This window comes from Cinclus cinclus, chromosome 2 (assembly GCF_963662255.1).
Source record: "Cinclus cinclus chromosome 2, bCinCin1.1, whole genome shotgun sequence".
NCBI classification, from domain to species: Eukaryota; Metazoa; Chordata; class Aves; order Passeriformes; family Cinclidae; genus Cinclus; species Cinclus cinclus.
In genome coordinates this window covers 89777359-89792815 of record NC_085047.1, presented here as the reverse complement: position 1 = coordinate 89792815, position 15457 = coordinate 89777359, and positions in this window count along the sequence as shown.

The window sequence follows — 15457 nt, the reverse complement described above, 5'->3', positions numbered from 1 at the left end:
ATATTGACTACCAGCACAATCTCCACAGGTGCCCTCTTCCCCTCTGGCTCTGCTGCTAAGTTTCTGGCAGTCAATATCGTATGTACAGAACTCACATCTAAATCCCCCAAATTAGATTAAAGGCTCAACAACATCATAACACAGTTTTAATCACTGTGCTACTCACCATGAACACAAATATCAGAACAGCAAGGGCAGATTCCTATGAATGTCTGCTGGTAGAGCTCTTCTTTTAGTAAACACACTACCAGGGAAAGCTGGTTAGATTTTGGGTTGTTAAATCTATCCTAAACATTTACATTCTTCTCAGATGCCCACACTCTGGCATCTTCTGTGACTTGCAGAGAATGGCAGGGCAAATCCTGATTGGGAGGAATTAGTGGTAAAACCTCTAACCTCACTGCAATGGATGGCTAATGGCACTTTGGTATGGTTTTCAAGGGAGCTGTGCTTTACAGCTTGCAGTATTTCCTTTCCATTTCTAAAGAACATTTAGACTCAATGATTTAAAGGTTTTTCCAACCTAAATGATTCTGTGATTGTACAGTAACTCTTCTTGTACATACATATTGCATTGCCTTGGAGTAGGGAACTGTTTGAAATTCTTGCTTTGCTTTCTGCCTGTGCCTCAGTCATGGAAGCAGCAGGGCTGGCTCTGGGGTTACAGCCCCACAGAAACAGCAAAGGGGCCTGAGAGACTCAGCCCCCATCTCTTTTCATAAAGGCTAAATTCCAATACCCCTGTATAGCTGAAACACCTGGAGATGTCTCTGCTTCTGACAACATCCACAGGAATACCTCTACTGTTATCCTGCCACCCTTCTGTACCTTGGAAGTGTTTGTCCCCTAAGAGTAGGGGCATTCCCCTGCCTGTCTCAAAGAAGTGGCTCAGCTGTTACCTGCTGCCAGGAGCACAGGATCAAGGCCTGACATGTTACAGATGATTTAGCTTACTGGCAGCATCCTTTTTCAAGGAGTCCTTTCCCTGGTGAGGGTCCTCGAGAGTGAAGCAACACCCAAAATTAAACTGGGACAGTTTAACTAGCAGGACAATGTGAGGCAACCCATTTTAGAGAACATTTGCTCTTATCAGAGAGAAAGAGTAAAGTTTGCGTTAGCAGATCTGTAATCCACTTTCTCAAGTTTTCAGATTAAGTGCTCTGGAAGGCAACATTTACCCCAAGCTGGTGCCTGGTTGCTGAATGTGCACACCAGATCCAAAATGTTCTGTAGTCAGGCTGACACCTGGTGATTAAAGATGTCATTAGTGCACAGAACATCCTGGACTGGAGCAGGGGACAACAATTGTTTATCCAGGTTGCTTCTACAACATCAGCTGGACCTTTGAATCATGCAAGCAAAAAAAATTGGCTAACATGAGAAGGTTGAGGCTTTCCAGAGCTGTCCAAACATATGTCTTAACTACCCCATTTTTGCTGGGGTAAACAGCTTTTCATAACTGTTTATTGTTCTGGGAAATGTGAAAGGGCTGTTTACATGGTAGCTAAAGAAATATGAGGCAAAAAGCCACTAGATCTAGGATGAGCAATACTTTCCCCAGGAATCTGTGGGATATTTCTCTTATTTCCTTAACCAAAGTCTCTAGACCACACTCCTCATCCACGGTACTTGGAAGATAGGCATTTCTGCAGGGATAAAAGGAGATGTGTGAAAGTCATTTTCTGCCAGAGGCTTGACTCGGGCTGTCAAATCATGTTGCTTGGCAGAGGCTGAGGACATGCTGTTGCGAGCTTTTTAATGGTAGGGTGAATGCCTCAGATGCCAACTTCTCATTGGTTTGGAGTTTAAACCATAAAACTTGACTGGGCTCCATGTCAAGCCATAAATCAGTTTGTCATGCCAAAAGCCTGGCACACGGTTTGTGTCAGTATCCAGCCTGTGCAGCTGGACCTACACTTGCTGCCCAAACTGCTCAGAGACAAACTGGGAGGTGATGCTCTCTCCTAAGGACTATTGCTCAACTAGAGTTCTGAAGAAAAGAGAGAGAAGCAGGAGATGAAGGGAACGAGATGTTCTTCAGGACTACGGAAGTAATAAATAAATCAGCAAAGGAACTGAATCCCTCATCAAGTACTGCTGCTTCACCCAGGGGTAGGAACAAACAGCAACCTCAGTTCAACAGCACCACACTTCTTCAGATTAGTGTGTTGCTGTGGAAAGGAGTCATTTGCCTACACATGGATTCTGCCTGATGTTACTTCTTCATCACCCCATCTTATAGAGGGGTTTTCCTCTCCCTCCCCGTAAAATAGTTCAACCAAGGACCATGTCTCTGCTATAACTTTCTCTACAGAAATACACTGACATGCAGATATGGACCCAATATTGGCAAGGAGGTAGGCAACTTGTAACCCCACCCCTACACTGAGCCTTACTAGGACAGGTTTTCCTCCCCAGCCAGCAAGGGAGCTACTAGAAAAGCTTTTGTCCACTTTAAATATATTGCGCTTTTTTTTTTAAATGTACAAGTGTCCCCTTCACCCAGCGTAACACTTACTTTGCAGCAGGAAGGACATGGCAAGCTCTGAGCAGAAAGTTCACCCCTGAGCTACAGTCCTGCTGCCAACACAGGCTTACTTTGTGATCTCAGACTAATCTCTAAAGCTGCTGTCCTTTGTAGTGAGCTGGTAGTATGGCTTCCTGCATGAGGAGGTGCAGGGCAAAAACAAAGCAGGATACAAGACACAAACTACCCTGCAACAAGGCTGCACACATGGGGGGAACAGATGGACAGATGAAGGAGTGTTGGAATTTGTTACATCCACAGAGCAGTCAGCACTTCTTAAGGTGTTGCTATCAATCCTAAAGGCCTGACAAATAATCTGATTGATAAATTAGCATTGCTCATATCTCAGACAAAATATTGAGCCCTGAAATACCACCATCTCCTCGGGATGCCTTGCAGCACCTCCTGAAGGTGCTCCCAAATACAGCAATGTGATGGGCTGGCACTACACAAGAGCACAAGAGCCCTTTCCATCGGGGCCCTCATGCCCCTCTAGCTGTGATGCCCTAAAAGGCTCTCTTAGCACAGAGATGCTGCAGCCCTTATCTCCTGCCCATGGCAGCTGCTTTGGAGATATTATATTTATAGCTCACCCGAAGCATAGATGCCCAACTGCCTAATTACAAAACATATAGCTTGGGCAATCCAATAGAGAGGCAAGGTTCACAGACTCATGAGCAGAGGCAGTACTGAGCTGCAGCAAGGTAAGATAGCACCTTGTTTTGGTTTTCATTGTCCTTTGAGCCCTTTTCTCCTTTCCACCTGCCATTTGTCATCACTTCTCTCAGGGCTCTGCGTAGACATCTTGAGGGCAGTGCTGCTTTCTCAGGAGAAGAGTGGACTTTTAAAATGTTTGTTCCTCTCTTCCTGCCAGGGCACACACAGAGAGTCTCTTTTTGTATTTCCAGTCTGCTGTTGGGAACCAGGTGCTAACTAACAGCTGCTCTTTAGTTCCTTTACTAATAATACACTGTCATGCTTTCATGTTCTCAAGGACCACAACCATATCAAACTTTAGACACTTCCCTGGTTTGAATAGCAAACTGAATTACTTCAGGCAGAAAACTTTTAATTAGTTTTTAGAGGATTTTTTTTCCCTCTATCAGCATTTTCTTCTCTATGTTGAATTTTTGGAACATGAATAGATAGTGGGGAAAAAAGTGGAACAGACAGAAGGAACATTTTACTTTTTTCTCCTCTTTCGGACCATTTTCTAATGGCCATGAAGGAAAAAAGGAAAATTACAGGTGATGCTTGCCGATTTCATGTTTTAAACAATAACTTGTTATGGATTACAGCAGCTGAGGGAAAAGGAAAAAGAAAGCAAAGCACTGAATCATAACTGTGTCTCAAAGCAGGAATTCATCAAAACTAGCCTGTGAAGTAGCATTAGCAATAACTGCCAAATGCCAATTACCAGGATATTGTTACATTAAATTTCTTTTAACCTCATCTCAGGAGAGCATTAATTTTCAAATGAAGCCAATAAAAGAACACCTCTTAAGGAAAATAAGATTATTTGTGCATGTGCATACATTTTTGTTATGAATGTTCTTATAACCAAAGGCTTTTAAATCCAAGGACCACAAAATATGACACAAAGGTAAGAAATATTTATTTACTTTTAGCCTAAAAGCTAAAGCTATCAAACATTGCACTAGAGTTTGTTTACTATTCCATTATTCAATAACTTTAATGAAAGAAAAGATTTTTCAAATGCTGAGTCTTTCACGGGCTTTGACAGGATCTCAGGTCCCTGAGACTCCGAGGAGCAGGGCTCCTTAGACCTGACCCAAAGCCAGTGTTTGTAGGAAAGGACAGCCCACTTCAAAGTGTTTGGGACAGAGGTCAGGTCCTACAAGAGGATTTCAAAGGCAGGAGGTCAGATGATTACTTGGTCTAAAGCTGCTGGAGGTGCACTGATTTGAGAGGCAGGTGTTCACACCTGTGCAATTGGTGCAGCACTTTGGACTGGTCCCAGGGCTGTCTCTTGGGCTCTGCCATGGCAACATGTGCCTGGAAGTGCTTCTGCAGGAAGTGCAGCCCTGGGCCATTACACATTCATGGTCTCTGAAATCAAGTAAACACATCCAAAACATATCCTAGGGACAGGATTTGCTCTTAGGCCATGCCCAGGGAGAACCCTACCCATCTGGTCAACAGATCAGCATAGGTGACTGAATCTCAGTGCCTGGGAGCATCCTGGTGTCCTATTTGATTTATGAGTAAAGACATGGCCTCTGAAGTTGTCCCCATGTATCCAACCTCACCTGTGATGGGCACTCACTGCCGTGGTTGATGTCTTCAGGTAATATGTTATGTCTGGCTTAGCTTTCCAGGCTTGTGTTGGTGTGGGCTGTGACAGTCAGTTTAGATAGTGCTGAGACAACATGCTTTGGGACAAGTTTGCTCCACCTTTCATGTCAAGAACAGCACATAACTTAAGTGGAAGAATAAAGTAATGCAAAACACCAATTTATCTGCACATGCACTTATCTTATCTTGGGGTTTACTGTCCCCGCGTGGATGCCTCGGAAGGTCTAACATCTCCAGACAGTGCAGCCAGCACCTGCACACGTGCCCCTGTTCTCCAGCCATAACCATCTTGCCACTACAATGTGGTCTGGTCAGATCTGCAGAGAGCTCCAATCTTCTGCTTCCTTCTGGTGAGATTAATTTACCTGGAGCCCAAAGGTAGCATGTCCCACCAGAGAATGCAGTGTTTTAGAGGGACACCAGTGGGACTTGGCAGCTGCCTTCACTTGTCTGGTTATTGCAAGATCTTGATGTTAAGCTAAACTGACATGCTTCAGCAGTAAATTGTGCAATAAAGAAATTGTGTACAGAACCAGTAATTTTTAATAGTCTCACTTCTCGCATACTAGAGATTATCTCATGTCCTCAAATTCTTTGTCTATCTTCCAAGCCTCAGGCTAAAAGAATAAAAATGAGAAAATCATCCTTGTTGGGCACTTAGTGTTAAAATATCAGAGCCACTGGTGTATTGACAGTGTTCCCTTTTAAAAACAAGAAGCAGAAGTAGCATTCCAATCATGTACAGCAAAGCATTAGCTTTTTTGAAAAACTGTGTTGGAGAAAAGTCTTTAGCTGGAACAAAATACAGAAACATACATACTAATGTTGTGATTTTTCATGGGATTTGAATTTAAAAGTGAAATTAAACAAAAAGACCCAAAGCCTGTTTCCAAAGTGAAGCCATTCTAAAGGCAATCTCCAACAATAATACTTTGTTCTTACCTAGCATTTAAAAAGTGATTAATGGATGAATAACTTTATTTTTTCCCTTGCAAAAAGCAAGCCATCAGAACAAGGCAAGCCTTTGACTGCAGCTGGAAAGAGGCTGTGAGGGGGCAGCCTCATTCAAACATTTCTTTAATACTGAAAATGTAAAAGGCTATTTTACAAGGAAGAAAACCAGAGAAGGAAGTGGATGTGAATACTGACTTGGGGGTGTAATCCTGGCCCCACAGAAATCAGTGGGAGCTCTCTCAAATGCATCCATGGATTATTTTAACAAAACTCAGATCTCTTTCTTTTCCTCCTAATTTTAACAGTGCCAAACTTCTGTAGATTTGTGCCACAAAAGTGCATTTGCATATTTTTTCTTACCATTTTTCCTTCTTTGTGGCTGTGTGTTGTCTAACCAAACCACAGACACTGACACAGTTGTTTTTCAGTGAGATGAATTATTACTGACTGCAATATTTTATCTTTGGCTTTATATCACAGTGAGTACAATTTCATGCTGATAAATTTCAAGCTGTTTCAACAATGTTCATTATCCAGCATTGATCAGCTTTGAGAAGCATAGGTCATATTGCACAGAGTCCTAGTTTTTCTGAAAGCAGCTGGAGCAATTTTGCCTGGTTTTGCTCAACTCCCTCTGTCAAACACAGAAGGAGGACTACCATAGACATTTAAAAGGGATCCATCAGCTTCATAAAACTCAAAATGTTTCTGCTTCAGGTTGATTTACTGGCTACTGTTAAGACACGCTTACCAAGAATTAGTGAAACTGAAAAGGCTAGAAGAAAAACTATTTTCCCTCAGTTTCACTTCATATTTGCCGGAATATTTTTATGAAGCCACTTATACAGGTTCTCTTTTAGAATATTCTTTCTTTTTCCTTCAGTGTCTGTGGAACTACCGGATCACAACAAATGAGAGTAAAACTCTCCTTTAAAAAGGAAAATAAATACTTTGTCATGAGAATAAAATGGGCACATAAGTGGGACAGAAGCTGTCTCACACACTCCATAAACAAAGCTAGTGGGCTTTCAGACCAGCATATTCCTTGTCAAGCTGAACAGATTTTCCCCAAAGTTTTCCTAATAATTTGCATGCTTTCTGTAGGAGGGAAGCATTGACAGCATTGACTAGTGCTCCTGCTTGATAGTCTATGGCTTGGGAAGCAAAGCCCAACATGCCTAGATTACCATATGAAAACAGAAATACCTGCAAGCCATAGATGCCATCACACAGAAGCCCATTATTCTGTTATTTATCCCGTTTTTTAAATGCTTGGTGTCATAATTCCCTATGCCTGGTTTCCTAATTCCCTATACTTGGTTTCCATTGCAACACATCCGCCAGCCTCCAGCACTGGGTGTAGAAGGCAGCAGGGCACTCAGGGGCTTAGAACACTAATTATAACACAAAAAGAGAGATACAGCATGGCACTTTTGGTACAGAACAATAACAGGGAGGAAGTTCTCAGAAAAAATACTCTATTGTACTTTTCAACTCCACCACATAAGCCCCACTCAGGAATCTGTGTGAGCACAGGTTAAACACAGGATGTGTTATGTGTTTGCATGGCCTGCATTTCACCATCAAGTATTTCTTCTCTCAGCATCCTTTTAGGGGAGAAAAATAACACTTTTTCCTAATTCAGAAAAAAAAAAAAAAAGTAAGGGTTTTCTAAGGACCAGATCTGGGGATAGCCATGCTGCCATTCTGCTTTTTGCCCTGTGTTTAATAATGCAAATGTAGGGTGGATCTGCAGCTTATGAGAGGAAATAGCAAACAGCACTGGGTCCAGGGCATGCTCACAGAGAAAGATGGCAGAAGCAGCAGTGTGGGCATGGCTGTGGAAGTGGTGTAGGCACTCATGCAGAGCAGTCTACCTTCCTCACAGGTCTTCCTCTGTCCTCTCCTGCAAATGAAGTTCCCACTCTCTGCCAGTGCTGTTTGCTGGCAGAGAAGCCAGCCCCTTTTCCCACATTTTTTGCTGGATATCCAAGTGTTAGAAACTCTTCCTTGCAAATGAGGAGTCTGGGTTCCTGGAAATCCTTCTGGATAAAACAAAGAGTCAGCATCATTGCAGACAGGCTCTTCAGGGACAGACAGATGGGCAGTGCTCAGTCATGTAAGGCATTTACAGTGTAGCAACCCTGCCAGGACTCACTGGACTTTATGGTTAGATGTTAGTGATAAGCAAAAGGACTAGCACTGCTTTATAATGTGAGTTCTGCTCCTCTCTAAAATTGCTTATCTTCCAGCAAGAGACACTTCAAGACAAGCCATCGTTACAAGTCTTTCTTTCATTTTACTCACTTTTGAATTTCATTCATACTAAGAGAGCAGCTCCACTAGACAGCCATGGGAATACAAACTTGGCAGGGACAAACACAATCCATATGCCTATCAGGCTGACAATGGATGGTATATTTTTTCAGCTCTATGTGAAGTGGCAGACATTGAATTCACATCAGCAACCAAATGATTACTTTAATTCTATTATTTAAAGGACCTGAGCACTTATAGGGTTCAAAGTAAGCACAGGCCTAAGAGGATCAACAGCAAGGATTCTACTTCAAAGCACACAATCTAAGCTCATATGCTCAATCATAATATATGTCTGAGCCTACATCTCAGACCCTCTCAGTTTATCTGTAGAGTATACAAACAGTATCTGGGAAGAAAAATAATTGCTGCTATACAAAAGGATCTTTCTTCAAAGCAGGATGTCCCCAATCATGGTCTGACTGGAGACGGTGGCTATTTCTACTTACATCAAAAATATGATGAATCTGAAGAAATTTGTGAAGTGATTTGCAACTGTACTCTTCTTTTGAATATTAGGCAAGTTGAAGGGTTTGGGGAATTGTAGGGCCAACAGATAACCAGCGCTTGAGGAAGAGATGGCTGTAACAGAAGAGGCAAAATTATCTCCTTTTTTTTTCTCCTGTGTTCATTGTGAGGAACTTGGAGAGCTTCCTGCAGCAGAATGCTTCCTTATGGGTATCATCAGAGGATCTATTTCAAGCTGAAGTGCCTGTAGAAGAGGTATGGAGCAGATAAACAAAAGAAGAGGAAGAAAATGTTAGAACCAGATGGTGTTCATCCAACATACTTAAAGGGACTGGAGGATGAATTAGCTGAAATAATAATTGTCCATGACCTCTTATTTAAAACGGATTTAGGACTGAGCATCTGAATGTATCAAACACAGCATTAGCCTTTTTAAATGCTTCCAAGAGAAAACAGGAGAAATAGGGCCTGGTAAGACTGACTAATTTAGTAGAAATCACTACGTAGGGTAGAGAAGCTGGGTAAATATGATACATTGGGAGAAATTCAATATAGGTTGGTAAGGAGAAATCATGTTCTACAAATCCATCAGGTTCCTGTAAGATAATAAACAGCATGGAGATACAGATCTTTGGTTGACAGCATCTGCCTATTTTTCCTTTTCCACATATTCAATAAGTGCCGTCATCCCAAAACCTTAAAAACACTTAAGCAGTAATAAGATAAGAGGTAAAACATTTGCATGTATCATGTAAAATCAACTGAAAGAGAGACAGGTTTTACAGTAGAGATTAATAGCAGATTATTAGAGGAAATTCTTCTAAGACTGAGAAACCAGATGAGAGAAAAGGATCTTGGGCAACAGGATGAGTGGGCACTAGAACAGCATCTCAAACTGAATGTAGATGAGCATAGAACAGTGAACGTGGGGATAAAATGTAACTTTAGCTATATAGCAATGGTTCTAAGATGTCTAGCTGGGTATGAAATTTAGAGGTTTAGAGAAATTTATATAGGTTTACAAAAAAACTCCAAAACAACAGAACACAAGCAGCCAAAATGCAAACTAAATGTTAAAGTTTGGCCACATCACTTGAAAAACTAAATTGTCATATTGAAAAAGTTTGAGAAGGGATGATAAAGCATGAGAAATATCTTTCATACAGACTGAACAGGTAGACTTGGACTTCCTGGCCTAGGAGAGATGGCTGAGGGGAGATATAAAGATTGACAAAGACATGAACAGCCTGTAGCATATGAATAAAGATCAGTTTCTCATTATATCTCCAAAGGTAAGACCTAGGAGGCCCCAGATGTAACTAGTAGGTAATATGTTCAAAATTAATATGAGGAAGATGATTCTTCAGCAACACAGAGCAGAGCTATCTGTTACTGGAAACTGTGAATTTCATTTCAGGCAATCAGGAGAGAACTGCAAGTTCATGAAAGTGATATTCAGTATGGATGCTGCCTCCAGGTTGAGAAATCCCCAAGCCAAAAGTTGCTGGAGGCTGGCAGAGTATTATGAAGATGTATCATTACATTCTCTTATCACTTTCTTCCCAAGACATTTCCCAAGACCAGCAAAACAAATTGGAGGAACCCTATTTCAGTGATTCACATATTGCTATGGTGTGATCTGAATAACTACAAATTCTGCCTGGCACTATTCATCCTTTACAGGCATGAATGTTAGATTTTAGTCTAAACCAACCTTCCTACCAATTTTCCTTCCTACCACCAGAAATGACTAAGACATTGTCAATTCTGCCTTGGAAATAAGTTAGGTAAGTTCTTAAGGTGTCTACCAACTGCTCAGTTTTTCAAGCTTGTCTTTGCTTAGAAGTTCCTGTGGCCTTTGGCTGTCTGGTAAAGTGAAATGGTAGTCTCAAATGTTGCTGTTGGTTATTTCCAGAGGGTGATAACAGCTATCAGGAGTACAAAAGTGCTAAGGGGAGCTGAAGCAAACTAAACACACGGAAGTAAGATTTTGGAGAAGCCACGAGCAGTGAGACAGTGGGAAGGGGAAAGACTATGGAAAGGGGATTTCCATAAAAATGCTGAGATGTGCCACTGAGAACACCACAGGGAATGGGAACTACTTTTTACAGAATAGCAAGACTTGGGTGCTGTCAGAAACACAGAGTGATTAGCTCTTGGAACAATCACAGTGTGTTTGTTTCATGAGTCTGGAACAGGGAATGATAAATCATGATTATACTAAAATTAATAAATCCTAAATTAAGGAGTAGTACTTGCCAGCTCAGAAAACCAGCAATTACTGCAAGCTCCGTAGTAAGTTGACATCCCAGATTCCACCTGCAGGGGTAGAAAACCAGAAAGTCTCTTCCTATCTGCCGTATTCGGGCCCCACATGGCAATCAAGTTGAATCCAGAGGAAAGGAAAGAAGCAAGAGCTCCTCTGCATAGGTCCCTGCACTGTTATAATTTAGAGTCATATGAAGATCCCTCACCTGTTGCTGGGGGTTGTCTCTCTATCCCAAAGCACTTCTGAAAATGTGCCACCATGATCTCTACCATTGGTTACAGATGAACAAACTGTGGAGGTGAGGGGTTTAGTGAACACTTAGAAGCCAAAGAAGTGTGAAGATGGCAGAGACCAAAATGTTCCACTTTAGTGTCCTTAAAAGTAAAGGCATCATTCATTCCCCAGTGAGGGGAAAGAATGAGAAAGAATGCTAGGGAAAGAAGGGGGAAAGACTGTATTCCATAAGAATACAAGGGAAAGATGTAACAGTTGTTGTCTTCCACTCTCTTTGTTGTAAATATTCATTATTTCTTCATGCAGTTTTCAGCCTGGTGAGGGCTGTGGAGGATGGTTGCCCCACATGGTACAGACAGCTACTGCTTGGGAAGTTGTTTGATGGGCTGCCTTTATCCAGCAATGGCCTGTATGGCTTTTTTAAAATCTTTGAGGTCCTGGGATAGATTTTCTGACAATGCTGCTTGTCCATTGAAGGACCTGTCAGTTCTGTAACATGGTGCCTCAGCTTTCCAAGCTTTTGGAAACCCATCTGTCAACAAGAGGGATTTTCCTTTGCAGATATCACTCCTTTAAGCCCTGGGTTGATCCTTGAAGCTTCCTCTGGTGTTCTGTCTACTTCTTCAGTGGTGAAGAACCACTACAATTCTCTGTGATCAAATTATATTCCTCTGCACATGAGTGATAAAAGCTTTGTCTACTCAGCTGGGACAGAGGAAAGCAGCAGAAAAAGGGACACAGCTGTCTTTCTGCCTGGGTCATCTATTGCAAGCCCTCTTTTACATCTCAATTGTCCACAGAGAGAAGGTTATGGGAGAAATTACACAGAAAGTGACAGACCAAATTTTGATAGGTGTCTCACTGCCATATTCACTTTGGGACATCCCTTTCAGGAGACAGAGTTCTCTGAATGAAACTGGGGCTAACTGGCTCAAAACTCCTGACTAAATTAAAAAAAAATAATGAAATCTTTGTCCAAACTGACCATAATGATCTAAAATATTTTTGTCTCTATCCCAGACCATGCTATCACAGAGACACACTTGTATCCGAGTCTCAATCATCTGTCTTGACACATAACATCATATTATCCTTCTAAAGATAACTTTTACTATGAAAAACAGAAGTTCTTTGATGCTACTGAACCATGGCACCTTGCTTTAAATTACTGAAAAAAAATTGTTTAATACTGCATGTGAAAACTATTCAAACACATTAAGAAAGTAAACACATAAGTATCTTTTTTTACATATTAGATTGGAGTTTTTAACCAATAATGTTTCTGTATTGATTTAGGCTAAACATCAATAATAGAAGTCTTGCATCATCCCAAAGCAGACAGACTTTCTCTATCTGCCTTGGCTGGGGTGGTTTTAATGGGTTGTCCAAAGATGTCTCTAATTCCCTCATCAGAATCTGTGAAACTCTGATATTTCTTACCTGATGTGACTTTCTACTTGAGGTTTGAATCTCCTAGGAGAAGAAAGGAAGATCAGAACATTACAAAAAGCCTTGTGACTCGGAAACTGAATTAGGAAAGAAAATGCATGCTGAAAATATCTTTTTATCCTTTGCAAATTCCTCATAATTTTGGGGAAAATACATATCTGTGAGCATTTTATATGAATGAAATTTCAGGAAGATTTAATATTGCCTAGCTGTTATTTTAGGTTTAATGAACTAAAATGCAACATCTGCACTAGTTTACACTCCTTCCTAAGTAGTTGTGCCAAAAATAGCAGCTCTCCTAACTGCACCCTCTCATATTCAATTGCAGTTTGTTACACAGATTCAAGCATCAAAAAGGAGATTAGTTGAATTCTGATAAAGTAACTTAACAGTTTCCAGGATAAATTGGTGGAGTAAGGAATCAGCCAGTACCTTAACCATTTTCAAACCTGAAAGTGTATATTTTCCTCTCCCCTTCTCTTTCAGAGAGATTATATTTCAGTGCCTCATATATTCTCAGTGTCTCAAACTGGGGGAAATAAAAATATTCCATTTCCAGCTCTTTCCACTACTTTTCTTTGTTCCTTCTTTTCAGTCAGAAAAGGAGATAAGTTCTGAAATTACAGCTATTCCAGCATTAGCCCAGTAGCTGAAGTGAGACTTACAAAGTTTTAGTAAAACCATTGAGAAGTCCTGCTATGAAAAAGGTACAATTTCCACCTTTTTTCCCCATATGGAGGTACAGCATTCTACACATAGAATTAACCTTAAAAACACACAGACCACTGAAGAACAAGCAATATGTGGTATGGAAATGCTATATACATGAGGAAAACATAAACCATAGGATAAGTTTCTAAATCACTCTACAGTACTTGCATTTCCCCTTGGTTAAGGCCCCCATTGGAAGCACTGCCTTCATTTTCATTGCATTGACTCCCTCTGAAAACTTGAAGATGCCTGAACTCTGCTGGGTTCTTGAGAATACCAATTAAGTAAAAATAAAAAATAAAGTATAGATATTGAATAAGAAGTAGTGGGTTACATAATAAATTTGTTAGTGAAAGGTCCTCTACCCTTTCCTCCCCATCTCTCTGAAAATTAATGAATTTGTGGCTTTCCTGCCCACCCACACCTGTTGGAATTGATTCTGGTGGGAAACAGGCTGGGGAGGGCTGCCAATCACTGATGAATATTTACTTGCCAGATAAATGTGGAGTGAGTGGGCCTGAAGGAGGGTAAGAGGTCTGGCATTCCCCATACTTCCCCTAGCAGTGTTTGATGGAGTGCATACACCTCCTCATGGGATGAGGGAAGGTGCTGCCTGGTAACCTTCATCCCTTTCACAGCTCCACACAGTCTGCTGAGTGCCAAGTCCCATAGTGAGCACACAAATCAATGGGTTTTAAATCAGCAGAGGCTCTTCTGCCTTCTTCAAGGAGTCAGAAGTGTTATATTAAATTAGGCAAAAATTGCCTTATCTTCCTTAAGTCAGCCCACACCTGCAACTGATAAATAAAATAATTTCAGTTGTAGCCAGTATATTTTTAAACTTAGAATTGTGGAAAAATATTGGTCTTGTGTGACCACAGAGTTCTCTGTCAGATTTGTTGCAGTAGTTGTCAATGGACAGATAGGGAAATAAAAATATCATGGAAATTGAAAAAAAAAAACAGTTAACACATTCAGAATATTTTGTTTGTTTAGAAAAGTTTGGAAACAAATAGCCCAATTCTAATCTAACCTTCAAGGCCTTATTCCTTTTTTATGTACACTACTAAAGCAGAGCTGATGTAAGAACAATAACTAAGATGGAAATAAATTATTATTGTTGCCACTGTGCAATAGTTTAACCTAAAAGAGAGAAACTATTACTCCTATTATATTTACGCCCTAGCTAGTCCTTTGCAAATTTCCTAGCAACTTACACATGAGTTTGGCTGTCCTGAGCTTTGTATTGCAGACAGTGAAGCTAATGAACAGAAAGATGAAATGTCCTGTCCAAGGCTATCCAGAAAGTCACTGATGGAACTGGAAACCCAAACAGTACATCTCCCAAGGCTTAGGTGCAGCTCCAAGGTTGCTCACGGGTTCAATGAAAAATTTTCACTCTCCAGTTTAATTCATTTTACAGTGCCACTACAAATTAAAGGGAAGAGTCAGGGACTTCTCATGTGGCTGGGGAGTACAGCAGCTTTGATTTAAATAAGATTTAATTGCCATGGCATTTTTAATCCTGTATGCCCGTTGTAAGTCCTCCAGGGCACGATGCCTGTGTTTTGAGAACTCAACAGCAAAGGCTGGATCAACTGACAAGCAGATCATTTCTGGTCATCAAAACAATTCACATCTGTAAAGGAGAGTTAGCTTCTTCCTAGAAGAACTAGGAATGGCCCTTCCCCACCATTTTATTCTGTGCTTTTCTAGATTTGGACTAGCACTGAGACCAACTAACACATTTCAGTCCCTTTCCAAATCTGACTACATTTGGGTGCATAAGAGGACAGCAAGTACAGGGCAGGGTTCTGACAAAAGTTTGTTTTGCAGGAGAAACCCTTATCTAACCCATGTGCACATCTACACCACCACTCAGGCAGGTGCCAGAACCCTGTACCTAAAACTGGAGTACCTGGCATTTTCCGGATGTAAAACAACAGCAAGATTTTCTCAGGATAATGGGCTTTACATATTAATCTTTCTGGTTTCCCTTAAGGTTGAAAGTATTCATATTAAAGCACCTCCCTTTGGCAAGCACCAATCATTACTGAGGAATTACCCTGAAATGCCTCCCCAGCCTACCCCTCAAGCTGCAGAGAGCAGACATCTCCCATGTGCTTCTGATCCAAATTCGTCCCTCTGGGAGGTTTCCCAGGAGCCTCAGTTTTGATTAGCAGAATGTGTTTCTGCTAGAATGGTTGATAAAT